Consider the following 12,472-nt stretch of genomic DNA (forward strand, 5'->3'; position numbering starts at 1 on the left):
TCACGAAAACGGCGATCAGATGGTTCGACAACTTACCTCCGAAGTCCATCTCAAACTTCGACGACCTGGCCAAAAAGTTCCTGGCCAGATTCTCCATCCAGAAAGATAAGGCCAAGCATGCACGCAGCTTACTAGGGATCAAGCAAGGAGACAGGGAGAGCCTCCGCAACTACATGGAAAGGTTCAACAAAACATGCATGGACATACAAAGTTTACCAACCGAGGCCGCCATCATGGGGCTCATCAATGGCTTACGAGAGGGACCCTTCAGTCAATCTATATCAAAAAAGTATCCCACCTCCTTAGATGAAGTACAGGAACGAGCAGAAAAATACATCAACATGGAAGAGAACGCGCGGCTGGGAGAAACTTCAAAATTTGGAGCCTCCTACCGAGACAAAGATAAGGACTCCAAAAAGAAAGAAGATCGACAGGGGGAGAAAATAAAAAAATACCATAACTACACTCCCCTCAAGGCATCCCTGGTCGATGTATACAAAGAAGTCTGCCATACAGAAAAGATCCCCCCAGCACGACCACTCAAAGGCAAAAGGGGAGGAGGAAACCGGAAGGAATATTGTGAATACCATCGAGTCCGAGGGTACTCTACCAACGAGTGCTTCGACTTGAAAAATATCATAGAAAAATTGGTAAGAGAAGGAAAATTAGATCGATTTCTGGCCACCCGAGATGAAGACCAAAGAAAAAGACGAAGAGACGAAGATGATGGACGAGCTGAACGATCACCTCGAACACCAGAAAGACACGTCCACATGATACACGGCGGATTCGCAGGAGGTGGGATCTCCAAATCATCCCGAAAGAGATATCTCAAAGAGGTATATCATGTCGAGGGAAAGGAGGAAGCACCCAACATCCCAGCAATAACATTCACTAAAGAGGACGCATCCGGCATAATCCCAGGACACGACGATCCCATGGTCATCACTATTATACTGGAAAACGCCAATCTACACCGCACATTAGTAGACCAAGGGAGTTCTGCCGACATCTTATTCAAAATAGCCTTCGACAAACTCGGCTTAGACGAAAAGGAGCTTAGAGCATACCCGAACAATCTGTTCGGACTAGGAGACACCCCGGTACAACCGCTGGGATACGTATCACTACACACCACTTTCGGAAAAGGAAACCAATCCAGGACCCTCAAAATAGACTACATTGTGGTCGACGTAAGTTCAGCCTACAATGCCCTAATAGGTCGAACAACACTCAATCAACTCGGCGCAATAGTCTCAACTCCACATCTATGCATGAAATTCCCAACTACAGAAGGAATAGCCACGATAAAAGCAGATCAAAAGATGGCACGTCATTGTTATAACGAGAGCTTAAACCTCAGGGTCAGAGGAGAAGAGTTTCATACAATCGAGCCCGGCAGAGCTCATCGACGAGAAGAACTCCGGCCGCACCCAGAAGGCAAAGTAGAGAAAGTTCAGATCAGAGACACCCCGGACAAAACAACTAATATCGGCACGGTCCTAAGAGGAGACTCAAAAGAATTACTAATACAATTCTTATGAGATAATGTCGACCTCTTCACATGGAAAGCCGCAGACATGCCAGGCATAGACCCCAAGCTAATGTGCCACAAGTTGGCGGTTTACCCAGGATCTCGGCCGGTACAACAGAAGCGAAGAAAACTCGGACCAGAACGATCCCAAGCTGTGGAAGAACAAATACAAGCACTGCTAGAGGCAGGATTCATAAGAGAAGTCAAGTACCCACTATGGCTAGCCAATGTCGTCTTGGTGAAAAAATCAAATGGGAAGTGGCGCATATGCACCGATTACACCGATCTCAACAAAGCCTGCCCAAAAGATCCATACCCACTCCCAAGTATTGACGCTCTGGTAGATGCTTCCTCCGGATACAGATACCTCTCGTTTATGGACGCGTACTCAGGATATAATCAAATTCCCATGTATCCACCAGATCAGGAAAAGACATCGTTCTTAACACCAAAGGCAAACTACTGCTACATCGTGATGCCTTTCGGTCTCAAGAACGCAGGAGCTACTTATCAAAGGCTAATGAATAAAGTCTTCTCAGATCACATCGGAAAAATCATGGAAGTTTATGTGGACGACATGCTGATAAAGACACAAAGCGAAGATACACTACTATCCGACCTGGCTCAAGTGTTTGGCACTATAAGGAAGCATAACATGCGACTCAACCCCGCAAAATGCACCTTCGCAGTTGAAGCAGGCAAATTCTTAGGCTTCATGCTCACACAAAGGGGAATTGAAGCAAATCCAGACAAATGTCAAGCCATACTCAACATGAAAAGCCCAACCTGCGTCAAAGAGGTACAACAACTCAACGGGAGATTGGCCGCCCTATCCCGATTCTTAGCAGGAGCTGCGATAAGATCTCTCCCCTTCTATGCCACTTTAAGAAAGGGAAAACAGTTTGAATGGACGACAGAATGTGAGCAGGCCTTTCGAGACTTCAAGGAGTTCTTAGGACGGCCACCTATCCTATCTCGACCACGAGAAGGAGAGCCGCTCATATTATACCTCGCGGTAGGGAGCAGGGCAATAGCCTCAGCACTAGTCAGAGAAGACGAAAATGGGCAACAACCCGTCTACTTCATTAGCAAAGCACTACAGGGATCCGAGATGAACTACCAGAAAATAGAAAAATTTGCCTATACTCTTATTCTAACATCTCGACGACTCCGCCCGTACTTCCAGGCTCACACCATTAAGGTTAGAACTAACCAGCCCATAAAAGGAATATTGCAGAAAACAGACTTAGCAGGCAGAATTCTACAATGGGCAGTCGATTTGTCGGAATTTGACCTCCAATATGAAGCTCGGACGGCCATCAAATCACAGTATCTGGCCGACTTCATCGCAGAATTCACAGATACCCTGGAAACTCCCACAGAATGGAATCTCTACGTGGACGGTTCCTCAAATAAAACTGGAAGCGGTGCAAGCGTGATAATAGAAAGCAACCAAGGAACCCAAGTTGAGCTCTCCCTCAAGTTCGGGTTTCCGACCTCCAATAACCAGGCAGAATATGAAGCATTGCTAGCTGGTTTAAAACTGGCTAAAGAGGTTGGAGCTCAAAAACTCAACATTTACAGCGATTTACAAGTAGTTACATCACAAATAACAGGGAACTACCAGGCCAAAGATCCCACCATGAAAAAATATTTGGATAAAACCAAGGAACAATTCGGACAAATCGGGGAGTATAAGATCTACCACATACCCCGCGAACAAAATACCCGAGCTGATGCACTCTCAAAACTAGCCAGCACCAAACCAGGGGGCAACAATAGAAGCCTCATCCAGGAAATGTTGCAAAACCCGTCAATCTCGGAAGAGGAAAAAGTCCTGGCCATAACAAGTCAGGACCAAGGATGGATGACCCCCATAATCAACTACCTCAAAGAAGGAACACTCCCCGCAGAAGAAAAGGAGGCAAAGAGGTTAAAAAGGGAGGCACAGTACTACACCATCATAAACAACATCCTGTACAAAAGAGGGATCTCAATACCTTTTCAAAAATGCGTACCGACCTCCAACACAAGGGAAGTGCTAGAAGAAATACATGGCGGCATTTGTGGCAATCATCTCGGAGCACGAGCTCTCGCCAAAAAAGTACTTCGGGCGGGATTTTATTGGCCAACCCTACAGAAAGAAGCCACAGAATTTGTAAAGACATGTCCACCATGTCAAAAACATGCCAACTTCTACATCGCCCCGCTAGAAGAGCTCATCAGCGTGACCTCGCCTTGGCCGTTCGCAAAATGGGGACTCGATCTTCTCGGCCCCTTCCCACAGGGATCAGGACAAGTTAAAATTCTCATAGTGGGAGTAGATTACTTTACGAAGTGGATCGAAGCAGAGCCCCTAGCCAATGCCACCGCTCAAAGAAGTCGGAAATTCTTATATAGAAACATTGTCACGAGATTTGGAATTCCATATTCGATAACCACAGACAATGGCACTCAATTCACAGATGCAGGCTTCAGAAAACTAGTAGCCGACTTGAATATAAAGCACCAGTACACCTCCGTTGAGCATCCACAAGCCAATGGACAGGCCGAGGCGGCTAACAAAGTCATATTGGCTGGACTAAAACGGAGATTACAAAATGCAAAGGGAGCCTGGGTAGAAGAGCTTCCACAGGTCCTATGGGCATATCGAACAACTCCACATTCCACCACGAAGGAATCCCCCTTCCGATTAGCATACGGAACAGAGGCGATGATTCCAGTAGAAATTGAGGAAGGATCGCCAAGAGTAGTTCACTACAATGAAGGAGCAAACTCCCAACTTCAAAGAGAAGAGCTCGACTTGTTACCCGAAATCCAAGAAAGAGCTCGGATCAAGGAAGAAGACCTAAAGCGCCGCATGGCTTCCAGATACAATCAAAAGGTAGTGCCGAGAAGTTTTGTAGAGAATGATCTTATCCTAATCCGAAATGATATCAGAACAACTCGACCGGGAGAAGGAAAGCTGGCGGCAAACTGGAAAGGACCCTGCCGAGTTATAGAAGTACTTGGAAAGGGCTACTACAGACTGTCTGAACTCGATGGACGAGAGCTTCCCAGGTCATGGCACGCCTGCAACCTCAGAAGGTACTACAGTTAGAAAAAAGGATATAAAAGATCTCATCATTGGATGCACTCTTTTTCCTGAAAAGGTTTTTTAATGAGGCACCAAGTTGAGACTCAAACAATCCCATATGTATATATTTGTACTCTTTCTTTAATAAAATATATTTGAGATATTCTACAAAGATTTCAAGACGCATTAATCTGAAGCATTCATCGTCCGATTATAAAGCAACAGATCGGCAGAAAGTGAAAAACAATTTCACTGCACGATCACGATAAAGACAAACCGTCCGATAAAGGTGAAAACACGATTCACCCAAAGGACGATCTAGAGATGACAACCACTTTCTACAAATCGGAAAAGATGAACACAGAATAATGTAAAAAGTTATCGAAAGTGATCTAAAAAAGAACCTGACGAGGTCTTACGGATCGCTAAAATAATAACTTTAAGACTGGCCGACGTTGAGAAGTCGGACCAAGTCAACCCAAGTTATAAGTAAACCCTGGAAAGAGGTCTGGCCAACCCTATTAAAGAGGATTACTTTAACTTAGAAGGGCTCGACATGACAAAGTCAGCCCAAAATAAAAGTTATCAAAGTAGTCCCTGAAAGAGATCTGACAAAGATCCAAGAAAGAGGACTACAAATAACTTAAAGGAGACCGATATAACCAAGTCGGACTCCTACTACTTAAAAGTTATCAAAGTAGTCCCTGAAAGAGATCTGACAAAGATCCAATAAAGAGGACTGCAAATAACTTAAAGGAGACCGATATAACCAAGTCGGACTCCTACTACTTAAAAGTTATCAAAGTAGTCCCTGAAAGAGATCTGACAAAGATCCAAGAAAGAGGACTACAAATAACTTAAAGGAGACCGATATAACCAAGTCGGACTCCTACTACTTAAAAGTTATCAAACTAGTCCCTAAAAGAGATCTGACAAAGATCCAAGAAAGAGGACTACAAATAACTTAAAGGGGACCGATATAACCAAGTCGGACTCCTACTACAAACAAGTTATAAAAGTAATCCCTAAAAGAGATCTGATAAAGATCTAGGAAAGGGATTACAAAAATAACTTGGAAATGGACTGCGAAAACAACTCGGAGACCAACTTGAAGAAATCGGTTACGAATCGTCAGAAATACAAACCGGAGCGAGAATGAACCAAAAATCAAGTTAGACCTACCTAGCCACAACCACAAAGGATTCAAAATACAAAATACAAAAGCAATCCAAAAAGGGTTAAGCTGTAAGGTTCCAATATTCACAGAAAAAGAAATACCAAGTCAAGCACAAAAGACAAGTTATCATCCACAAGGTTAAAAAAGCCTCGGAGGCCACCAAAACCTACCGCAAAAAAGCTAAAGCATGCTACCATTTGTTGCTAGGCAAGCAACAGAAAAGTATCAGCAACCAACAAAACGTAAAGAGTTTAAAAAAGCCCACAAGCCGGGCCAACTACATATCCGGAATAAAAGTTAAAACTAAGGGTCAGAAGATTTTTTAGCAGCATCAGGTCGAGGAGACGGAGGGTGAGTCTGGAGAGGAATGGCATCTACAGTACCGTCATCCCGGTTCAAGATCTGGTAGTCAGGATCAGAAGCAGGAGGACCAACCTCGGCAGGGACAGCAGAAGTCGACACCTTGGTAGAGGCTGCAGGGGGAGGATCGACATCATCATCATCCTCGTCATCAGGAACAACCTTGCCATCTCTGACAACGTTCTCCAAGCTAAAGAGGGACAAGTCAGCCTCGGGAGCAATAACCCGAACTTGTTCCTTCAGGTTCTCATAGGCAGCAGTTACACTGCCAACAAGATGACCTTGGAGTTCGGAATAATTAGCCCGGGCATTCTCCAACTCTTCTCTCAGACGCAACACCTCCCGGTAAGACGTCACATAACTGTCTTTATGCCTCATAGCCATGTCCTCGGCCAGTCTCATAGAAGCAGCCAGAGAAGCGGAACTAGCCTTCTCATTCTCCAAGTCTTTCTCCAACTTGGCCGCCCTTACTTCAAACTCCTCCTTCAAGCCCTTCATCCGATCAAACTCCTGTTTGGCCTCCTCCATAAAAGCTTTAGTGGCATGGAGAGGAAGACTTTGAGCAGTTCGATATAGGGCCGCTCCCATGTGTGCCAACTTGATACCACTCCGAGTAATATAATCAAAGTGATGAAGAAGCGACACGTCGTCCATAGAAAGAGCACCATAAGGGCCGATTTGTTGATCTACAAACTCAACCGCATCAAAGTCAGGAGCATCAAGGTTGAAAGGCTCAATTGTTTTTTGCTTTTTACTAGGAGGGGCACCGGAAGCTGCTACAGAAGACTGTGGAGGATCGACCAGACGAACCCGAGGAGTAGGAATTGCTTTCCTCGGCCCGGGAGAACTTGGTATAGGAGGTTTAACTGGAGGCTGAGAAGATCCCTCCCCGGCCGCCTTAGCCGAGATGTTTAAAGCAGTGGTTGCCTTCTTCGCCTTCTTATAAGCCCTCATAGAATCATTATTTTTTGACATCTCTGAAAAACACAAAAATCAATCATAGAAGACAAGTTACAACACAGGAGAAACAAAACTAGGGAGCAAGTATAAAAATAAATCAGACAGTACCCAAAGCAGCCCGGACCAAAGATGGATCACTCAAAAATCTCTTCGTGTCCAGATGGGGAGGTTTCCCCCACAAATCTTCAAGAACAACCACAAAGGCCCGCTCAACCTCACTAAGCATTTCCCATGTGTAACGTGGCACTCTTACATTCTTTTGCCACTCCAGAGGAAAAGCAGGTTCATCATTTTCATCAAGAAAAAAGGGGCAAACCCCCTCAATGGCACGGACTCGGAAGAAATAGTTCTTAAAATCTTTAAACGACTCATCATACATGGCAAAAACTTTATGCCCCTGGGCCGACCTGAAAGAAACTCAGGAAGCTTTCTTTTTGGAGGAACCTCCAGGTTTGGCCGAGACAAAAAGATAAAGGAAAAGAGTTTCAGAAGGTGTTATATCCAACTCCTGACAAAGAAGTTGAAATATTTTGATAAAACCCCAAGAGTTTGGATGAAGCTGAGATGGAGCAATATTACAGGACCACAACAAGTCAGTTTCAAAAGCAGTAAAAGGGAAAGTAACGTTTAATTGGCTGAAGAAGTATTCATAAGCAAAGAAAGAAGGACGTTCCCCCTCAACGGAAGTCGGAAAACAAACTCTCTCATCGGAATCGGGAGCAACAAGCTCATAATCCCCCTCACGGGCACTGTTATCACAAATCCTATGGCGCTTCCTCAGCTCTGTGCAAAATTCAGCATCCACAATAGAAACACACAACAAAACAAGGGAGTCCAGCCAATCGGACATCCCCTCGGGAACTCTGGAAGACATCTCTACAATGTTATTGCGAGAAAACATGAGGCCAACTAATCCTACAAGTAAGAAAAGAAGATGGAATTACTAAAAACATCTCGGACAAGGGAGAAAAACAACTCAAACGCGATACAGACAAACACGCAGAAAAAGGAAAACCCCAAGACTCAAACCAAAAGTCCTGGGGCATCCTTTGGAGGCAATAATCAGGCAAAGTTTTCAGGAAAAATCTACAGCTCGCACCCCAGCATCTCTCAGAAAGAATTCAAACAACAAACATTTTTTCATCAAAGTAAAACATAGAAAGTCATTACGGTCTACCAAGCAAAAGCGTTTCTAAAATCAAAAAGCATGCCAAGTAGAAATCATCAAAGGTGTAAACTTTTTCAGAATCAGACGAAAAAGAAATCTCCAGACAAAGCGAGGAACAGATGCAGATCTTCTATCGGTATCAGACAGGAAACAACCAGAAGCAACGAATAAAACCCCTAGAAAGCCTCGACGAAAATACCAAGAGAAGGCATAAAAGAAGTCAGGAAAAACACATTATAAGTGACAAAGCAAATATAAGACCACAAAAAAGATTCAAACTTTCAAACATGCAAAATCAAAGCTTCACTAAAAAACTGAAGACGAAGCTATGAAAGAAGCAAGAAAGCTAGTACCAACCTAGAAAAAGCAGCAAGCTTCAAAGAATGGAAGACGAAATCTGGAACCGCCCCCTCACGAGCAAAAAAGCACGAACAAAAGCAGTATCGCAGAGAGAAACGCGAAACTCAGGCGAAAACAGAAGCTTCAGACGCCGCAACGCAAGAAAAGTTGAAATGTGGGTAAAAGGCAGAGAATAAAGGAATAAGTGCGAAGAAGTTACGAAAAGGGCGAAAGAAGAGAAACCGTTTCTGGGTTTTCAAAATCAAAATAAAAGAGCCAAAGGGAAACGGGGCAATTAATGTCAATGAAGGCATTAAACCCTCGCACGTTTCCAAAGCGCCGATATAAAAGCGCGCGCTTTTTGAGGAAAAACGTTCTACATTCAAAAGCTGTTGCAAAGGAATAGACAAAATGCTTGAGTTCAGCTTCACTAGATCGAAGTCAAAAAACTCAACCTCAAAAGAAGACCGAGCTCAAGCAGGGGCACTGTTCATACCCAGGGTCGAGCTGTCCGACCCGGGATGATTAGCGGCAAAGCGACCGACCTGTTTAGGTCAAAGCGGACCGACTTCTTTACGAAGAACTCGGCGAAATCGACAGAATAGCCCAGTAAAAGGGCCCAAATGAAGGAACATAGCCCAATCCAAAGGTGGCCCAAGCCTACAGAGAGAAGGGCGGTTCCGTTGAAGATAAGCTGATCTCACCCCAAAGATAAGATAAGATAAGATAAGATAAAAAGGTCACTCAACAACTACTATAAATACACTGGAGCACCCAGGTATAACTCATACTCTGATTCTACAATAAACCTGCTTAATACCCGTGCTAACTTAAGCATCGGAGTCTCTTGCAGGTACCCCCCACCCTCCGGTGGCCAAGGATCAGCAGTGCAGCAAGTCCAACAAGTCGGACACAACAGCTCCGGCCGCCACCAGCCAGCCGGACACGTCATCTCCGACCAATACAGAAGATCTCATCCGAGATCGGCCTACAGTTTCAGGTAACCCTCGGAACAGTCCTTTCATACAAAAATTTGTTTGTCACTAAAATAAATCCCTAAATTTATAAACCGAAGTGTTGAACCTCAGGTCGTTCTCCCTAGGAATTATAATAAAGTGTTCTTGTTATTGGTTGAGGTATGTTTTGGGGTTTTGGGAATAAGGAACAAGAAATATAAATGGCAATGAAAATAAACTAACAACTAAAAAGGCCTTAGCAAGGGTTGGTGGTCAAGGATCTCTATCCTAATCACTAACCACAACATGAGAATTGGCAAGGATCAACCCCATTAAGTCATCTTTTAACTAATAAAGGAAAGTCAAATGAGCTATGTCAATCCAAGTCCATAAGTCCTAGTTCTCCACCAAATCAATTAGTGAGATCTAGAGTTAATGGCTCCCAATCATCAATCACTTGGACATTAGTAACTCAAGAGTTCCTAAGTTACCTTCCCAAGCCAAGAGGAAAAAAATCTACTCTAAAATCCAACCAAGCATTTCATCAAACACTTGGAAGGTACAAAAGAAAAGCATAGTAAATTACAAGAATTAAAGGAATCTACAACTACAAAAGTAAGAGATTGACAATAGAAAGGCAAACAAGAGAAAAGTAAACTCATAACTAAAAGAAGCATTTTAACAAACACATAGAAGACAATAAAAGTAAACAACATGAATTGCAAGAATTAAAGAGAGATATAACTAGAATAGCAAGAGATCAACAATAGAAAAGAAAGACAATCATGAAACAACAAAGAACTTACCAATTGCATTGAAGAAGAAATGTAGATCTACAAAAGAAAGTTCATAAACTACAACTAACAATACAAATGAATTATAAGAGAAGAATAATTCTACAACTACAAGAGAACAATTAAGGAAGGAAAAGGAAAATTAGAAGAGAGAAGAAGAACTAGATCTAGATCTAAAACCTAATCCTAATTCTAGAGAGAAGTGAGAGCTTCTCTCTCTAAAACTAACTTAAACTAAACTAATGATCAAAAGTATGTAAATTATGTCAATTCCCCTTCAATCCTTGGCTTAAATAGCATCAGAAATGAGTTAGATTGGGCCCACAAGGCTTTAGAATTCGCTGGCCACGAATTTGCATTTAATGAATCACATGCAAATCGGCGTGTACATGTACCGTGCGCGTGCGCGCCTCTATCCAAGATGCAACTATGGCAAATCTTATATTATTTCGAAACCCCGGATGTTAGCTTTCCAATGCAACTGAAACCGCATCATTTAGACCTCTGTAGCTCAAGTTATGGTCGATTAAGTGCGAAGAGGTCGGCTTGACAGCTTTTGCGATTCCTTCATTTCTTCATGAGTTCTCCATTTTTACATGCTTTTCCTTCATTCCCTTGATCTAATCTTTGCCTCCTAAATCTGAAATCACTTAACAAACATATCAAGGCATCTAATGGAATCAAAGATAAATGAAGATTAAACAATTAAGGGCCTAAAAAGCATGTTTTCACACTTAAGCACAAATTAGGAGACAATCATGAAACCATGCTATTTAATTGAATAAGTGTGGGTAAAAGGTCATAAAATCTCCTAAATTAAGCACAAGATAAACCCTACAAATGGGGTTTATCAACCTCTCCACACTTAAACCAAGCATGTACTCATGCTTAAACCAAGAGAAAGCAAAGGATATCAACATTTATTCAATGTGAATTAATCTAAATGCAAACTACCTATATGCAACTATCTACATGAATGCAATTGCTTGGTCAAAATAAATCAATTTCCAAGAAGCATATATGCACAAGGGCTAAGGACTAGCAAGTCTAATCTACAATTGAATTGAGTTATTAAATATTTTTACAAACTTGCATGAAAAGAGATGATCATAGGTGAAAACATGTAATTGAGCATCAAACCCTCACCGGATGTGTTTGCACTCTATTCGCTCAAGTGTTTAGGGTTGATTCTCTCAATTCTCCCCTAATCATGCTTTCCAAGATTTATTTTTCATCTAACAATCAACATATATTTCATGCATGCATACAAGTATCATGAGGTCTTTTCTTTAAGTTGTAATGAGGCTAGGGTTAAGGTAGGATGCATATATGGTTAAGTGACCTTGAAATTTGAATCTTTGATAAGCTTAAACTTCCCACCTAACCTATGACATCCTATACAATTAAGTTCTAACCTAGCTACCCATCTTTCACTTTTTCTTCTCATACTCATGCATTTTCTTTTCATTTCACAATATATATGCATTGATTTTATTGAGCTTTGCTTTGGGGCATTTTGTCCCCTTTTTATTTCTTTCTTTTTATTTGTTTCTTTCTTTTTCTGTTTTTTTTTTCTTTTCCATATTCTTTTTTTCTTCTTTTGTTTTTCTCATTTTTTTTCTTTCTATATACAAGAACATCAATGCACAAGATTTAGTATTTGATTAATACATGAGTATTTACCCAATTTCTAATATTTATAACAAAATACAAAACTACCTTTTTATTCTCCCAATGTCCCAAGGTTCCCACACTTGAATGATACACATACACTAGCCTAAGCTAATCAAAGATCCAAATAAGGACATTTATTGTTTTCCTCTTTAGGCTTGTAGTGTGCTAAATTAAGAACAAGTGGGTTAATCGTGGCTCAAAGTTGCTAGCAAAAGAAGATAAAACGTAAGGCTATTTAGGTAAGTGAGCTAAATAAAATGATGGCCTCAATCATATAAATGCATGAATACACAAAATAATGGACATAAAGAATCAAACAAATCAAAGATTACAATCATAGGAAGAGAATAATGCACACAAGAAGGAAAAATAAATGGTTATAAGATGTAACCACACCATTAGGCTCAAGTCTCACTTGCTTGTGTTCTTAGCTC

This window comes from Arachis hypogaea, chromosome 15 (assembly GCF_003086295.3).
Source record: "Arachis hypogaea cultivar Tifrunner chromosome 15, arahy.Tifrunner.gnm2.J5K5, whole genome shotgun sequence".
NCBI classification, from domain to species: domain Eukaryota; kingdom Viridiplantae; phylum Streptophyta; class Magnoliopsida; order Fabales; family Fabaceae; genus Arachis; species Arachis hypogaea.